Source organism: Monodelphis domestica, chromosome 7, assembly GCF_027887165.1.
Source record: "Monodelphis domestica isolate mMonDom1 chromosome 7, mMonDom1.pri, whole genome shotgun sequence".
Classification (NCBI taxonomy): Eukaryota; Metazoa; Chordata; class Mammalia; order Didelphimorphia; family Didelphidae; genus Monodelphis; species Monodelphis domestica.
Genome location: NC_077233.1, coordinates 43,351,276 through 43,364,684, shown reverse-complemented (window position 1 = coordinate 43,364,684; position 13,409 = coordinate 43,351,276). Strand labels below are relative to the sequence as shown.

The 13,409-nt window shown below is 36.1% G+C and overlaps 1 protein-coding gene across 20 annotated transcripts in view; it reads right to left on the bottom strand.

Annotated features, from left to right (window-relative positions):
• LOC100619412 (contactin-4) overlaps positions 1-13,409 on the bottom strand; it is a 1,170,520-nt gene that overhangs the window by 611,068 nt on the left and 546,043 nt on the right. Inside the window, exon 1 of one of the 20 annotated variants that reach the window (XM_056804539.1) lies at positions 6,673-7,408. The exons of 14 other annotated variants lie outside the window; for them this stretch is intronic. The gene's annotated coding sequence lies outside the window, so the exon portion shown is untranslated. Of the gene's footprint in view, positions 1-5,446; positions 5,981-6,672; positions 7,409-13,409 lie in introns of those variants that run through there. 5 more of the 20 variants (XM_056804544.1, XM_007500115.3, XM_007500111.3 and 2 more) reach the window with 5 other exon arrangements.

Sequence of the window (13,409 nt, the reverse complement as noted above, 5' to 3'; positions counted from 1 at the left end):
TCTAGACCAGTCCTGAATAGAAACATCCAATCAAGTGTCTCATTCATTTTTCCTTTCTTCATAGACTATGATAATGTGGAATGTCTGCAGTTAAAGTGGGTGTCTACATGGGTAAATACAAAACCTGACTCACAAAATTTTGGCAGGGGGAGGTAGGGGAACAGAGCTTGAAATAGCAAGCAAACTGCAGAGGTGTGGGCTCCTAGAAATGCATCCAGTCACACTCACTAAGTGGTACCCACAAGATCAGCAGATGCAAGCCAGAAACATCTCCAGTATCTTCCCATGATCTTCTGTGACAGACGGTTTTACATCCTTGTCCACAGACACCATTTCTTGGGGGATTACCCTTTTAAAAATGCTTACAATCATTTTAGAACCAAATGCCAGTCTTTGGAGAAGCTCTGCCTAACCATTTGCCTTTCCCTCCCTTTAAACCTTCATCTCCTTCTATCCCTGACTTATTTCCAAAGTCACTTACCAGTACCCATGCTAGCTGGTGCCAAGTTAGTCGAGTAAGAGGGACCCAACAATGTATGGTTTCTGTTCCCCACTTATATTTTCCCCACATCATCTCCCCCTGGCAACATAAAGCGGCACTTTGAACCACAGTGTACTCAAACTTCTCTACTTCCTTATTTACATTTTCTGTGCAGGCCACTCAAATTTCTATCCACTGATATAGGGTTTCCTTCTGGCAAGTCTTAAATCTGTCTCCTTTAGTCCCCTTAGCCAACTGCCCGGGACAGTCAGCTTCTGTAAATTCTGTCATCTGCTTGGGAATCTACAGCCCTGCATTTTTATACCTTGCCATAAGACATACTTTATTTCTTTGCAGTCTGTCTGATGGTCCCCTTTTAATGTTAAATCATAACACTTCCCCATTGAAACAACAGGCTGATCCTCTTTGGAGGCGTTTCACACTCATGAACACAACATCTAGAGCATCTTCCTTGGAAGAGAAGCCCTTATAATTAGAACACAACGCATGCAGAACATCCAGGTCTGTGCCTGAAAAAAGCCTTATCTCTGATTTACAGTCATACCTTTTAGTAGATGATAAAACTGTCGGACACATCACTGAAACTATTAACAAGGCAATATTGAACTGAATGTCCAACACTGTCAAAAGCAGAGACTTAAATCCCAAAGTAACGTCCCTGTAGAGAACTTGTATAACTTCACAGGCAACAATGCGGGAGGCTTTGGAGAAGGAGGGAGGCTAGAAAACATATTGAGTCTATCTGTCAACATTATGTTTTTGAATAAGAAGTAAATCCATAAATACAAATTCATTTCAGTCAAGTGTAGGCAGAATGAAAAAAAAATGCACAATGGCAAAGCCGAGAGATCGTTTCCCATTATGGTCTTTAGTTACAATTGGGCTCGCTGCCCGAAAACTGAAACATACCTAGTTTTATGAGACTTGGAAAATTAATTTTATATCTTGTGTGGATTGTATATTTTTTTCTTCCTAGTTCAATCTTTTATAGTCGGCAAGTTCAGTCAGAAATAGCTAACATTTGAATTCTGGCATAGAATTCCATGAGCCAGTTTCATCCGTGAATTGATATTTAGAATAAAATGAACATTCCCACTTTACTTTTGAAATCTATCATGGTCTTGACCCTGCTGTGGGACAAGAAGTTGAGCCATTCTGAGCTAATCACTGCCATCAATAGGTCATTTATTGTCCAGTCTGGGCATTATTTACTAGACATTTTAAACTACAAGTCTATAGTGGTTAAGTGAGTAGTTAGAATACAATGGTTTTATTCTGTTGTGGTTATTCAATGAGCATTGTTTTATCTCATTGACTAGACAAAGAAATGAAGGGGGGCTGAAAATGTTCTGATGGAAGCATATATCCTGATGTAATCCACACATTTATTTTAAAAGTGAGTATTAATCCTTTGGGGCAGCTAGATGGCGAAATAAATAAGAGTTCTGGACTTAGAGTCAGAAAGACTTGAGTTCAAATCTAAACTCATACATTTACTAGCTATGTTATCCTGTGAAATTCATTTAACCCTGTTTGCCTCATCTGTAAAATGAACTAGAGAAGGACATGGCAAATCACTCCAATATCTTTGCCAAGAAACTCCCCCTCCAAAAGCAAACAAAAAAAATCTGCCATGAGTGAAAAACAACTGAACGACAACAAATTAATCCCTTACTAAAATATGTACAAGTTGTTGAGAATGAGACAAAATCAGGCACAGACTGAAAGCCAAAAGATGTGCAGAGGTAGAAAGTTCAGACTGATGTGAGAAGGGAGAAGGTACTAAAAACTATGAGATCATGGAAGACTTCCCTTAGGAGTGGTGAGGTGAAACTTGAAGGAAACTCATGAAATACGTGGTGGTAGAAATAAGAGCATGCCACATTTGGAAGAGAGCTTACACAAAACTCAGAGGTTAGGTAAGGGACGACAACTTCTCCTTGGCTTTCTGTTGAACTTGTGGACAAACTATAGCTATTTTGTGTTTGACTCCAAAGTTTTAAGATTTTCTCTCTCTCACACATACACAACATTTGGGATGGGGGAAGAAGAACTCAGTGATGCTCTCTGAAGTTATTTGTCACTATCTATCATTAATAATTAATTCAATTCCAGAAAAACTTAATTAAATTGAAACCTAAGAGTGTTTCATTTCTTATTGGATCATGAAAACAACTATACAAAATGCTCAGTCATTATGCAAAAAATTCCTAAAATAAATCTATAAAATTGCTTGGTGCTCTCACTGTTCAACAAGATGCTATATTTTTCAGGGTAAGTAAAGACAACTTAGTTGTAATGTTTTCTTTTTCTCTTTGTCCTTTATGAAGTTGTTCGAGAATCAGATACTAAAGATAACTGGGGATTAGAGAAACTACTTTCAATAAATTCTGTGGTTTCATCAAATTCAATTGGATTGGGGATTTTTGTTGTTGTTGACAGTCTCTTATTTTATGTGTGTGAGAGAGATGAAATTAAAAAGAGGTATAATCAATTGCAGTTACCGGACGTATAATGACTTTTCCTTCTTTGCTTATCTGAAAGGTATAAGCTTGCATGTCCTCACTAAAGTCTGCAACTTTTCATAAATTCGGTGCATAGAATTTTATGTAATATAATAAAGTTACTTTCAATGAATTGTGGTAGTGGAAAGAAACAGCAACACAAATGATGTAAAAAGGTAAATTATTCAAAACCCACTATATTTAGATTTATAATACTAGGTGTATGCTTATAGATATGTATGTATGTGCAACACTTATGGGATAGAGTGCCAGTCTTGCTCATCAGGAAGTCCTGGATTCAAGTCTTTCCTCTAATAGAAATTAATTATGCAACCCTAAGCAAGTTGCTTAACTTGTCAACTCTAAATCATGTGTCATAGACAAATTGTGGCACGTATGAATGAAGGGACTTTTTATCTCAGGTGTTTCCTAAATTAATGGAAATAGAAGTCCTTTCCAAAAATCTTTACTCTGTCTGTCTGTCTCTTTCTCTGCCTCTCTCTTTGTGTCTGTCACTCTGTTTCTCAGTGCGTCTATCAGTCTATTTCCATGACTGTCTCTCCATTTCTGTCTGTATCTGTATTTTAAGAAATAATGGTTTCAATACTGATTTTTCTTAAAGTGATAATCAATTTGTGTTATTTATTTTATTTTTTGGCAGTTCAGGCCATCTGAGCAAACAATCCAAAGTAAAATGTAAGAGCTAGATAGAGGAGTGAAAGAATCATAAGATTTTAGTGTATAAAGGCATGTCAGATCAAATTGAAGCCCTTCATCTTACAGACCAGGAAACTGGCTCCCACAGAAGTAAGTGACTTGCCTAAATTCACCTAGCTAGTTTTCAGATTTTAGGAGATTAGTTACTAACACAGGTTAATCCACAAAGTAGATACTGCCAGCACAAATAATGCAATGGTGTCTAAATAAACAGGCAGAATTACTCGTGAATATTAAAATGCTACTGCGGAATTTTTATTTTTCTGCATCAACAACATTTGCATTTGTCTTGTTATCGTGCAGATGGCTTGCACTGTACCCTTTATCTCTTTCACTACCCATACGCTAGTCTGGTAGAGCTTTGAAAAATTAGACTGAGTGCCTTGCTATGGATTCCCCTGTCTCCACATGGGACAGCAGTCCAGTAACCATCAGCACAAGGAAAACAAGGAGGATCTCTAGTTCTTGCCATGAAGTCAGTATGGTCATGGGAGGGGAATAGACCTAATTTTTTGACTAAAAATACTGGTTAGAAGTTGGTCAAAACAAGGAAGTCTAGGGGCTGGAGGATGAGGAGTTTGAATAGCTATTATGTATATACACACACATACATCTTATATTTTTCTATACTACTAAAAGGAAAGATCTCAGCAACAACTTCATTAGTTCTGATAGTGTTTTGAATCTATTCTAAAGCCTAATCACATAATCATTATCCATAGGATCATTGTTTAGAAATGGGAGACCTGAGAACTCATATATTTTATTCCCCTGATTTGACAGATGAGAATACTGAGATCTAGGATTATGAAATAATTTGTCCAGAGGCAAGGAGATAGAAAGTACACATGGGTACTAGAATATCCACCCTACACACCATACTACCCTGTCTTTTCTCTATAATCTTGCTTCTAATAAGGTCTATTATTACAACATATGCCAACCTACACTTCTTTATGCTCTGGGCTGCCCTTATGAATGAACTATACCATAACTTCTCAACCAGTAGCCAGCACTCAGTGTCACATCATGTACACAACCGGAGAGTTCATTTTTCTCAAATTTAAAAATAATTCAATGATCTTAAAAGCATTAAAGACAAAGCCATCAAACTCCCTGAGTGTTTTCAAGGAGCTTTGTCATGTCAAATCCTATGGGTTGTTCTGAAATGCCCTACCTGAAGGCAGATGGAAGATAAAAATTAAAACTAACTTCTTTGAAACAATTGCAGAGCATGTCAAAATTTCCCCTCCCACCTCCTGTCCTATCTTCTCTATCCTGTTCCCCACCTCCAAAGGGTCTAAGATAAAGTGTCGTATATGAAAGAGATTAGGAGAATCTATTTTTTTAATCACTCAAAATGACATATCATTAAATACAAAGAAAGTACATTTTTGAATTTGTTTGAAAATGTGAAACTTGGTAAAGCTTTTGGAAATGTACTTCAGCATGACAATTTCCACCATGGTTCACATTAGAACTCTATCACATTCCACTTGGGATCTACTTATGTTCATTTCAAAACAAAAAGGAAAACCTGCTCAATTACATCTTACAAGACATAGATCTTTTCTGTATCCATTCTTCTACCCCCTAAAGTTATCTTTGTTTAGGGATGAGATACAATATAGCCCTTTCATTTAAGAGAAAAGCATACAAGGAGCAAAAGCAAGATAAAAACAACTCTTCTAACAGCATCTCCAGATACTTAAATTGGACTTACTTTCTCCATAGGAACTGACTACTTCACAAGCATGGCCCAGGGCCAGGCTGCTCCACAGAAACACCCCAGCCATCCTTTTCACTGGGACCTGCCAGCTGTCAGACTTTTTCTGTTTGTTTTGTGGTGGGTGGTGTCTTCTTTCTTTTTCCCTCCAAAGCTCAGTCTCTGCAAATATCCAGACTCCTGTAGGCAACCCTGGAGTTCAGCTCGTCTTTTCGGAAACCTTGTTTCCCTCAACCAAATCTAATGAGAGCATACTTTGTCCTCAGCAGTGAGACAGTTTCATACTTCACAAGCCAGTGGTTTTCTCTGCTTTGAGACTTCCTGCCTATTCAGGAGAATTTTATTTGCACTCGAAAGGTCTTGTATCGTACTCCAGCACAGCACAGTATGCTCACAGACCTGCTGGCTTTCAAACAGCAATGATTTCAAGACAACTTCGGTCCACGTCAGCTCTGACCATTGGCTCCAGCACTTTGAGCCTGCTCTATTCAAAATCCAGATTTACAACACTAACTTAGATCTACTCTGAACACGAGGGTAAAAGAAATATAGTTTAAATTTAGTTTAAATTTAGGTCAGGGAAACCCAGAGGGGGAGAAATAATAACCCATATATCTCTGTCCGCTGTGATACTAATCTTTAATTTCATTCTAACATAGATCATTCAAAAGTCATCACCCAAACATTATTAACTGTAATAAATTCAAATAGCATTCTTTATGATCAATACCCCTTGCACGAATAACACAAATTAACAAGATATATTGCATTTTTAGCTTGACCAGAGCTAAAGTTTTTTTTTTAACTTATTGATCTTAGTTTTTGTCTTAAAGTAACTTTTCCAAAGAGAAACAACCGTCACAGATCACATGAACTCCTATGCTATTGCTTTTGACCGCTAAAATGATACACTAACATTTTATAAAGAAGTTTGTGGCATATAAACTCTATTTGGATGGGACATAGACACAACCCATACAGGAATTTGTATTTCAACACATCAAAAAAGTTTCAGAATACCATGCAACAGAAAGCAAGTGAAATTTTTCTATTCATGCATTAGTATCTGGATATATATTATATATAGATATATATTTTTTACTGAACAGTCAATTAAAGCAAAACAAAACACCACCCAGATTCCTTAAAGTCCCGAATTATTGACAACAACTTTGCTGTCTACCAAAGTACAACACCGGTTAAAGACGCTTCCTCATACTTACATTTGTCATTTGCTACGAGGAGAGAGAGCACCGGAGAATTAAGCACAAATTCTAAATAGCTGGCCCATCAGGAGCTTCGGAAAAGGATTGTTCCAATCAAAGCCTTTAACTTCTAGTACAAACATTTGGAGACAGCTGACTTCCTGTTATGCATCAACTATATAAAAGATCCCAGGGAAACTGTGAGCTCCAAGCAGATCACCCTCTGGTGTCTCCCCAGCTCAGCTCAGCTCAGCTCAGCTCAGCCCAGCTCAGCTCTGCTCAGCTCGATTCAACAAAGAGCAATGGAACAGTAAACCAATTGCCGCTTACAAAGTCACATTCACATGCAGCTATGTCGGGAAGGGTGGGGGGAGGAGAGCACACACAACACTGGCACTTACAGAACTGGAAAGTAAAATGTCCCAGTTTCTCTTTACATGTTACAGCAAATCAAACAGAGATTCCGGCTCTCAGCAAGTCACTGCTTCCACTACACTGATCAACCAGGCAGAACGGGCCCTTATGGATTGCCTATGCAGCTGGGAGATAATGGAACCATATTCTCAGCTGGGACTGGAGATGCCTGACTGCTAGTCGCTGCGCACTGCATGGCTCTTTACCAACATTAATCAGAGAGTACACTGCTTCGCGGCTGTATTCCCCAAAGGCCCTACATAATTAGCGCATGAATCAAAGACGCACACTGGGAGAGTCACACACATCTCTAACTGGATATCCTCCTATCGATTCTGATTAGGAAATCCAGTTGTTTCCCCAATTGTCTGTGTTGTACCTTTTAAAACCCAAACACAGATGATCCACATATATTGTATATGTAAGTAAATAAATATTTATGTGTATACTGCCACAGAGACCTATATTAATCCATAGATGGATCGATTGGTCATTTGGGAGACAGAGAGACAAACAGATAGATAGATAGACAGACAGACAGATAGAAAGACAGAAAGATAGACAGGTAGAAAAAGGGCAGACAGAAAGACAGATAGACAGATAGATAAATAGATAAGAGAGATAGATAAATAGATAAGAGAGATAGATGGATAGACACATATAACTGGATAGACAGGCAGACAGACAGAAAGATAGATAGAAAGACAGACAGACAGAAATATAGATAGATAGATAGATAGATAGATAGATAGATAGATAGATAGATAGATAGATAGATGGATAGATGGATAGATAGATAGATAGATAGATAGATAGATAGATAGATAGACAGATAGACAGATAGATAGATAAGAAAAGTGTCAAGAAATTTCTAAGCAAGCAGAAAGATTTAAATTCTTATTTCTGGTCTCTTTAAGTGCATACAGCAGTCAATTATATATCCCCTCATCTACTAGGTACATTTAAATTGACATTGTGTCTAGTTCATGAATAATATACATATATACATATGCATACCTATATATATATATATAATTTTATAGACATGCCTATTGAAGTATTGAAGTATACATGCATATATGTGATATTTGGGTACTATAATCATCATGATAAGATAAGACCATATGAGGCTTCCTGGCAGCTTTATTTAATTCTCACAGGAGAGTTTATAGAGTGTGGTCTCCCCCTGCCCTCATGCTTCGTAGGCTGTGCATATTTTTTACAAACTGAATCTATGGGGAGCTCTGTCTCACAAAAAGCAGACCCGACTGGAACAATTTCATTTTGCCAAAGCTTCAGATACTTGGGGGTGGGAGATAAAAATACATCTGGGTGTTTTCAATAAAGGCTTTGCCATAGGCTACAGGGTACCACTTGTTAGTAATTTAACTATGGCTGGATGGTGTGGGTTTCCTTTACTTAATATGGCAAGAGAGAAGGATAAAAAAAGGAATACTCTTTGGCAGACAGACAATATAGACAAATAGAAACATAAAATGATCATTGAAAGGACAATAGAGGCCATTGAATCCATCTTATTTTTACAGATGAGGAAATTGAGACTGAAAGGCACTAAATTACTTGTTCATGTTACAACTACTAGTTGTCGGATGTAGGATTTGAATTCAGATCTTTTTGACTCTAGGTCTAAGCTTCTGTCAAGAGGTTTAGAGAAAGTCCCACAGTATGTTGGCTAAATTTCACTTCCCAGCCTCACTCCCCTGCCCATTACCTAATGAAGGACATTGCCACATGGGCCATGATCCACAGCTTTAAACAATACACTCTCAGTTTTGAGGTCACAGGTCCAATTAGTAAATGATGAATTCTTTTTTTCATCTAATTAAGCTAAATCCAGTTGAAGTTGGGAAAAAATAATAATACTGCATTTTAGAAAAAAGGAAACTCATTGAGATGTGACTCATTTAGATACAGTGCTTAAAATATGATCTATGATAATGGTGCCTCCACAATCACCAATAAAGGTATTAATTAAGATATGTTCTAGCTCACTATGATTTATATTGACTCAGTTTTAAATCTGTATTTCTTGACTCTGGTTTGTATTTAAATTAACTGACCTGCCACAAGAATGAGCAAGAGATACAAGACTCATCCTGAGATCATAAAATTGTCACTAAAATTAGGTGGGACTTGGAAGATAACAGAAAAGTGATTATCAAAAGAAAATTTTCTCACTATCCAGGATTAGAAAAGGGTCAAATAGTTATTGCCTGGATTTTATCAGAATTAATCTAATTAATCTAATCTTCCTCTACTCTACCTCAAAGGACTTCTGGTTACCCAAATTAAGTGAATCTGAGTTACCTGGAAAGTCATGAAAGTTAAAAAAACAAAACAGAACAACAAGAAAAAAAAAACAGGAAATGAAAGCAGACACTCACAGCCTATTTTCACATCAAGCCAGCATGAAAGGGTCACTAAAATTTTGAGTCCCAAGCTGGGCGGACAGGTATGAATCCAGCTTCTAACACTTTTTAACTGACTGTGTTCTTTAAGCAATCCCTTGGACTTCTCTTAGGATAAGTTCCAGAAAGTTGTAGCTGCACTGATGGCGTTGATGGATGGTGATAGTGTTCTTCATAATGCAAACACCATGGATCAATCAGATTCACAAGCATTTATTAAATGCCAACAGTGTCAGGAATTATGTGGGGATAAAGCCTTTGCACATTCATGTATTTCTCCATCAGTTAGAAGAAGATGGGGTAGAAAAATCCAATCAAGTTATTTTCTCTCCACAGTCCCAGTTCCTGCTGTTTAAATTGAAATTGAAGATGGTCAAGACTTATGCCACCAATATAATGCCACGTTACTTCTTCATAGTCATTCTATATGGATATACAGAGGACTGAGGCTTCACTTTACACTTCTCATCACATTAGCAAAACATGAACTATCAAGGTCAAGATGCCTAAATTGACTCAAGATAGTGAGATCTGTCTTAAGAAAAAAAATGTAGAAGAATTTCTTTTTAGGTTGCTTCATCATTTGAAGATATACCTCGTAATTTAGGAATCAGTGGAGGGCTGATAGAAGCAGAGTACTTACCACATTAAAAAAATCATTCACTGAATATAGTGGGAGAGTATAAGGGGGAGCCAGAGAGAGACAGAGATGGATGAGACAGAAAGGTAGAGAGATAGAGAAATGCAAGAAAAAGAGAAATGGAGAGATATAAAGAGAATGAGACAATGAAACAGAGGAAGATTATGGAGATAGAGAAAGGATAGAGAGAGATGGAAAAAGATAAATTGAGAAAGACAGAGACACTGAGAGATGCAGAGAGGAGAGAAGGAGTCTGAGTCAGAGAGGCGGAGAAAAACCAAGATAGATATTGAGAGACAGAGAAAGAGGTGAAAGAGGGACCGATATATACATATATAGAGAGAAACAAGAGAGAGACAAAAAAAAAGAGATAAAGCGGCAGAAAAGAGAAAGATGAAGAGATAAAGAGATAGTCAGAGAATGAGAATCAAAGAGATATGTTGGAGATAAGAAAGGAAAAAGAGAGCTAAAGAAAGGTAAAGAAATAGAGAAAGGAGAGAACGAGAAATAGAGAAATGGAGACAGAAATTGAGAGACAAGAGTTGGAAGAGCAACAGAGAGGGGAGATAAATAACACTTAATGCCCAAATTAAGAAGAAGAAGAAGAAGAAGAAGAAGAAGAAGAAGAAGAAGAAGAAGAAGAAGAAGAAGAAGAAGAAGAAGAAGAAGAAGAAGAAGAAGAAGAAGAAGAAGAAGGAGAAGGAGAAGGAGAAGGAGAAGGAGAAGGAGAAGAAGAAGAAGAAGAAGAAGAAGAAGAAGAAGAAGAAGAAGAAGAAGAAGAAGAAGAAGAAGAAGAAGAAGAAGAAAGAAGAAGAAAGAAGAAGAAAGAAGAAGAAGAGGAAGATGAAAGAGAGAAAGAAAAGGGTTCAAGAAACATCAGATCTGGAGTTATAAATGATGTTTGCAAATATCACTAACACTATGTAAATTGACTTAAATACTTCTCAAAGTATTGTCACATCTGTATCACAATGATCCCCCCAACTATTAGTGTTTTCTCTTTCTTCAAATTTTCTGTTTTACTTATATACTTATATGTTGTATTGCCGAGCAGAATATAATGCCCTTAAAGTGAAAGAACATTTTTTGTTGCCTGATTTTCTTTCCCCAGTGCCTAACACAGAGCTTTAAAATGTAGTTATTAATTACAGACACATTTTGTGGATTGAAGTGAAATTAATTGAATCCAATTGACTCTTGCTTTTCTGTTTTGTTTAAATGAAACTTCAAAAGAATCAAGGGATCTTTCTTCTATATAGTAATCATCTGACTTACTATGTCATATGACTGGAACAAATATCACATTTGTTATTTTTAGCCTACTCATTATTATTGAAACTTTAGCACATCTATTTCATGGAGCCCATGTGAGGTGCTGACAAAAATAGGTTAATTAAATAGCAATTGTGCATCTCAGTCATATTAGCAAACATATTGCCAAAGCAAATGAAAAGAAGAGCAAATTAAAATATCTACAGTGTTTATTCAGTGGTACAGTTGAAATAAATAGTTTAATTGGTTTTAAGTTCTATTCAATCCTTGTTTGCCTGGTAATTACTTAGATTCATCTTTGATTATGGTACATAGTAGATTCACTTGGATGTCATGTGACATGCACTTGTTTTAATGGTAGGTGATAATTACTAACTAATTTTTTTTGCCTTCCATCAATTCTTAGTGCATTTATACCCAAGAGGCATGCCATTTGAGAAATAAAATGGTTCATAATAAAGCCAAAGGCACGGCTGTGTCTGATGCATTCATTTAAGGTCAATTCCAACTCTTATGTCAAAATACATTTAACAAAGAAAAGACAAATAAGCTTAGCATATTAAAATTATTTTTTTCATCTGCATGAAGATGGCAAAACTTGATACACAACCTAGAGCATATTTTAAAAGCCAGTGTATAGATATAGAGGGATTGCTTAAAGACTTTAGAATGAAACTGCTAGAAATAGTATCCCCCTAGGATGCATGAGAGGTTCGTTGTTTTCTACTCTACTGGAGGACACAATGTCAAGGGTAATAAGATCCTTGGGAGTGTGGCTCCTGGGCTTGCTTTCTTACCCCATCATTGACCATATTTCCTATGGATAAATCACAACTGAAGGTATGGAAAGACAACAAAAATGATAAATTACATGAGGACCGATGGTCTGAATTGATGAAGTCAATAAGTTTCTTGGGTCAGGGGGAAGAGTTCTTTATAAAAATTAAGGTTCAGAAATCTAAATATACATTTAATTTCAGTTTTCCTAACTGTAAAATGGAAACTGACAAAAGATATTATTCAATATTTATGTGTCCTTTGCATTCTAACAAAAATTATAAAATCACATAGTTCTTCATTGTATTCTTCATTTCTTTACATGTTATTTTTTACTATTTCTTACCTCTTTTCACTTAAGAAAATAAAATCATATTTATAAGCCCTTGTAATCTACAGTATAATTCTATGTAGGATAGAAATTATCAAAGGATGGATATGTGATAAATCATAACTTATAACTTATTCTCTTTTTAAAGTCCTGTACAATCAAACAAAATTGTATTAAATACAAAAAATGTTCAGGGTACTCTACCAAGTAGTGAGAATACAAAGACCCAGACAAAAAATAAAAGTTTCATTCTCAAAGAGTTGAAATTAAAATAGAAGAAGCAGTAAGTGAGCTTCTAATATTATCTCTTTGATAAGCCAAAATCTCAAAGGGAAGGAGGTAATCCTTAATACAGGATATATATATATATATAGTACTTTCATGCCAATCAGGAAACAATCTGAAGAAGTTCCCCACTAAAATTCTCTCTCTCTCTCTCTCTCTCTCTCTCTCTCTCTCTCTCTCTCTCTCTCTGTGTGTGTGTGTGTGTGTCTGTCTGTCTGTCTCTCTTCATTTAGACACATTACATGTATACATACATATCTTACATTATATATATATATATATTACATGCATGTACAATATTACATTATATTCTATATAAACAAATGCATGTGTGCCTTACACACATATATTTAGTACATGTAAAAATAATTATAATATGATAGAATATTTGTAGCCTATCCCTGCCTATAATCATAGACCTCATAAACCTGAGGTCACAAAGACAGAAAAAAAATACTAGAATCCATTAGTTAATTTCCTATTTTCATCAAAACAGTCCATAATTTAAAAATAAACAGAATTCCTGGAATGCTCTCAGACTTCACTGATTTACACAAAATACCCAATTTTGGTTTTTGCCTTTATTTTCTTCTTAGGATGAATATTC